We start from the raw sequence: 5,785 nt of genomic DNA on the forward strand, positions 1-5,785 counted from the left end.
AACTATGTTCGATTAGAAAAGCCATATTCTATAATTTTTTACTTTTATTCCACTTCAGACTTGTATTGCTTGCTTTTTCATACATACACACTTTTTTTTTTTTTTTTTTTTGTCTTCTGAGATGGAGTCTTGCTCTGTTGCCCAGGCTGGAGTGCAGTGACATGATCTCGGTTCACTGCAACCTCCGCCTCCCAGGTGCAAGAGATTCTCCTCCTGCCTCAGCCTACTGAGTATCTGGGAATACAGGCGCCTGCCACATCTGGCTAATTTTTTGTAATTTTAGTAGAGATGGGTTTCACTGCACACACACTTCTTAATTGTTTTAATATTTTAAATAAAAGGTAAACCAGGTTTTCGTAGAAGAAATGAGAGATTTTGCTTTGTCTGAAAACACTGACTTTGTAGCAAAAAACCTGTCTAGTTCTAGACTGTCTTTTAATGAACTTCAGAACGCAGTGATATTTAATACATACATTGTATTAATGTATTATATATACATTGTATATATACACTGTACATATATATACACATTATATACACACACACACACACACGCACACACATACATTGCCCTCACACCTGTAATCCAGCACTTTGGGAGAATGAGGCAGGTGGATTTCTTGAGCCCACAAGTTTAAGACCAGCCTGGACAACAAAGTGAGACTCAATTTCTACAAAAAATAGTAAAATCAGCTGGGCGTGGTGGTGCAAGCCTGTGGTCCCAACAAAAACAAAAAAAAGACCAATGAATTATACTAGATGGGCATATACAATGTGTGTGTGTGTATATATACACATTGTATATATATACATTGTATAGATACACTGTAATATATACACTATACACAATACACTATATATATATACACACAATGGAATATTGCTCAGCTATAAAAAATGACATCTTGTCATTTACAACAACATGGATAAGCCTGGATGCGCCACATTTTATTTATCTGTTCATCTGTTGATAGACATTTGGGTTGATTCCAAACCTTAGCTATTGTGAATAGAGCTGCAATAAACATGAGAGTGAAGACATGTCTTCAATGTACTAATTTCTTTTCCTTTGGATAAATACCCAGCAGTGGGGTTGCTGGATCATATGGTAGTTCTATTTTTAGTCGTTTGAGAAAATGCCATGCTGTTTTCCATAATGGCTATATTAATTTACATTCCCACCAACAGTGTATGAGTTCCCTTTTCTTTGCATCCTTGCTAGCACTTGTTATATTTTGTCTTTTTGACAGTTGTCTTTCTAACTGGAGCAAGATAGTATTCCACTGTGGTTTTGATTTGCATTTGCCTGATTATTAGTAATATTGAGCATTTTTTCATATGTTGCATTTTCATTTGTATGTCTTTTTTGGAGAAGTTTCTATTCAGATCCTTTGTCCATTTTTAATTAAATCATTTGTTATGTTGTTGCTGTTGAGTTTTTGAATATTTTGGATATTAGTCCCTTGTTGGTTGAATAGTTTGCAAATACTTTCTCTCATTCTACAGGTTGTTTCTTCACTCCGTTGACTGCTTCCTTTGCTGTGCAAAAGGTGTTAGTTAGATATAATTTCATTGGTCAATTTTTTGTTTTTGTTGCCTATGCTTCTGAAATCTTACTCATAAAATCTTTGCCTATATCAGTGTTCTGAAGCATTTCTCCTATGTTTTCTTCTGGTAGTTATATAGTTTAGGGTCTTATGTTTGTCTTCAGCCCATTTTAACTAGATTTTAAAAAATAAGGTGAGAGATAAAGGTCTTGTTTCATTCTTCTGTATATGGAGATCCTATTTTCCCAGCACCATTTATTGGACAGGATTTTCTTTCCCTAGGATATGTTCTTGGTGCTTTTGTCAAAAAAGAGTTGGCTAGTGAGGCACCATGGCTCACACCTGTAATCCTAGCACTTTGGGAGAATGAGGCAGGTGGATTTCTTGAGCCCAGAAGTTTAAGACCAGCCTGGACAACAAAGTGAGACTCAATTTCTACAAAAAATAGTAAAATCAGCTGGGCGTGGTGGTGCAAGCCTGTGGTCCCAACAAAAACAAAAAAATGACCAATGAATTATACTACATGGGCAGCTGAGGTAGGAGGATTGCTTGAGCCCAGGAGATTGAGGCTGCAATGAATGGTTTTTGCACCATTGTACTCCAGCCTGGGTGATAGAGTGAGCTCCTGTGCTCAAAAAAATTAATCAGTTGGCTGTAAGTACGTGGATTTATTTCTGGGTTATCTATTCTGTTCCATTCTATGTGTTTGATTTTATGTCAATACCATGCTATTTTGGTTATTATAGCTTTGTAGTATATTTTGGCATAACTTTGTATATTTGTAGTTTATTTTGGTATAATTTTGGCATTGTTTTGCCTCCAGCTTTTTGCTCAGTATTGCTTTGACTGTTTAGGGTCTTTTGTGTTTTCATATAAATTTTATGATTGTTTTTCTATTTTTGTGAATAAGTCATTAGTATTTTGATAGGAATTGCATTGAATATGTAGATGCTTTGGGTGATAGGATCTTTATAACAACAGTTTTCTTCTAATCCATGAACATGGAATGTCTTTCTATATGTGTCCCCCTCAATTTCTTTCACCAATGTTTTGTAGTTTTCCTTGTAGAGGTCTTTCGCCTTCCTGGTTAATTTTATTCATGGCTATTTTATTATTATTATTATTTGTAGTTATTGTGAATGAGATTGCTTTCTTGTTCTTTTTTTCAGCTAGTTTGTCATTGGTGTATAGAAATGCTACCAGTTTTTGTATGTTGATTTTGTGTGTTGCAACTTTCCTGAATTCATTTGTCAGTCCTAAAAGTGTATTGCTACAGTCTAGGTTTTCTCTATATAAGATCATATCATCTGCAAGGGACAATTTGACTTCCTCTTTTCAGATGGATGCCCTTTCTTTCTTTCTCTTGCCTAATTGCTCTTATGTTGATGAAGACCAATGAAAGGTAGGCATCCTTGTCTTGCTCTAGTTCTTAGAGGAAAGGCTTTTAGCTTTTCCCCATTCAGTATGATATTAGCTGTGAGTTTGTCATATATGGCCTCTATTATGTTGAGATGTGTTCCTTCTATACCTACTTTGTTGAGAATTTTGATCATGAAGGAATGTTGAAATTTATCAAATGCTCTTTTCTTTATCTATTGAAGTCATCAGATGGTTTTTGTCCTTCATTTTGTTGGTGTAATGTATCATACTTATTGATTTGTATATGTTGAACCATCCTCACATTCCTAAGGTAAATCCTGCTTGATCATGGTATATTATGTTTTTGATGTCTTGTTTGGTTTGCTAGTATTCTGTTGAGGACTTTTGCATGTATGTTTATCAGGGATTTTAGCCTGTGGTTTTCTTTCTTTCTTATTTCATTTTTTTTTAAATTCTGTCCTTGTCTGGTTTTGGTATCAGGGTTATGCTGGCCTTGTAGAATGAGTTAGGAAGAAATCCCTCCTCTTTAATTTTTTGGTATAGTTTGAGAAGAGTTGGTGTTCTTTAAAAATTTGGTAGAATTCAGCAGGAAAACTATCCGGGTCTCAGCTTTAATGTGTTGTGACGCATTTTATGACTAATTCAATCCCGTTACTCATTATTGGTCTGCTCAGGTTTTCTCTTTCTTCCTGGTTTAATCTTGCTAGGTTGTATGTGTCCAGGAATATATCCATTACCTCTAGGATTTCTCAATTGTTGGCATATTTATTCATAATAGTCTCTAATGATTCCTTGTATTTTTGTGGTATCAGTTGTAATGTCTCCTTGTTTATTTCTGATTTAATTTTGTGTCTTCTATTATTCTTCATCTAGCTAATGGTTTTTCAATTTTGTTTATCTTTTAAAAAACAACATTTTGTTTGTTGACTTTTGTATTTTATTAGTTTCTATTTTGCTTAGTTCTAGTTTATTCTTTATTATTTATTTCTGCTACTAATTTTGGGTTTTTATTGTTTTCACTTTTCTAGTTCTTCAAAATGCATCATTAAATTCTTTATTTGAAGTTTTTCTAATTTTTAATGTATGGATTTATTGCTGTAAAATTCCCTCAGTACTATTTTTGTTGTGTCCCATATGTTTTGGTATGTTGTTTCCAATTTTATCTTTTTCAAGAAACTTTTTGATTTCCCTTTAAATTTTTTAATTGGCCCTTTGGTCATTCAGGGGCATGTTTTTAAATTTCCATGTATTTGCACAGTTTCCAGAGTTCCTCTTGTTACTAATTTCTAGTCATATTCCATTATGGTCTAAGAAGATACTTAATAAAATTTTTAATTAATTTATTGATATTTGTTCTGTGGTCTTGCATGTAGTTCATCCAGCAGAACATTTCACATGCTGATGAGAAGAATATGTATTTTGTAGTTTTTGGATAAAATGTTCTGTAAATGTCTATTAGGTCCATTTTGCTTATCATGCAGTTTAAATCTGATGTTTCTTTGTTAATTGGCCAACTGGATGATTTGTCCAATTCTAAAAGTGAGGTGTTGAAGTTCCCAATGATTATTGCATTAAGGTCTATGTCTCTCTTTACCTTTAATAATACTTGCTTTATATATCTTGGTGCTCTGTATCGAGTATATATATTTACAATTGTTATATCCTCCAGCTAAATTGATTCCTTTATGTTATATAATAATCCCGTTTGTCTCTTTTTATTTGTTTTTACTTAAAGCCTATTTTATCAAAGTGTAGCTATTCTTGCATGCTTTTGATTTCCATTGCATGGACAATCCTTTTTCATGCCTTCACTGTCAGTCTATGTGTCTCTACAGGTGAAGTGAGTTTCTTGTAGGCAGCATATAGTTGGATCTTTTTTGATTCATTCATTCGGCCTATAGCTTTTAATTGAGGTTTTAAACTGTTTACATTCAAGGTTGTTATAGATTGGTGAGGAGTGGCTCTTGTCATTTTGTTAGATAGCTTCTGATTGTTTTGCATATCCTTATGTTTTTTCATCTTCTCCTATTATTTATTTTGGGATTTGGTGGTTTTCTGTAGTGATAAGGTTTAATTCCTTTTGCTTCCATAATTGTGTATTTGCTTTACCTGTGAGTTTTATTTATACTTTCATGTGTTTTCATGATGGTATATATCATCCTTTTGCTTTCAGTTGTAGGACTTGCTTAAGCATTTCTTGTAGGGCTGGTCTAGTGGTGACGAAGTCTCTCAGTTTTTGTTTGTCTGATAGAGACTCATTCTCTTTCATTTCTGAAGAATAGCTTTGCTGAGTATACTATTCTTGACAGCCATTTTTTTTTCTTTCATCACTTTGACTATATCATCTCATTCTTTCCTCGCCTATATAGTTTCTGCTGAGAAATCTACTGCTAATGCGATGGAAATTCCCTTATATGTGACTTGATGATTTTCTCTTGCTGGCTTTGTAATCATTTATTTGTCATTGACTTTGATAACATGGCTATAATTTGCCTTGGAGAGGAATTTTGGAGTTAAATTTATTTGGATAATTTTGAACTTCCTGTATCTGGATGTCTGTATTTCTCAAAAGACTTGGAAAACTTTTAGCTATTATTTCATTAAATAGGTTTTCTGTGCCTTCTCCTGTTTCTTCTCTCTCTACAAAATTTGAATGTTTATTTGCTTGATGTTGTCCTGTATGTCATGTAGGCCTTATTATTATTATTATTATTTATTAATTATTTTTAGACAGAATCTCTCTCTCTCACACAGTGTCACAATCATGACTGATTGCAGTGTTGACTTCCCAGGCTCAAGCAATCCTTCTGCCTCAGTCCCCTATCCCCAGGTAGCTGGGATCACAGTCATGCACCACC

Source organism: Macaca fascicularis, chromosome 3, assembly GCF_037993035.2.
Source record: "Macaca fascicularis isolate 582-1 chromosome 3, T2T-MFA8v1.1".
In the NCBI taxonomy this organism is placed as follows: Eukaryota; Metazoa; Chordata; class Mammalia; order Primates; family Cercopithecidae; genus Macaca; species Macaca fascicularis.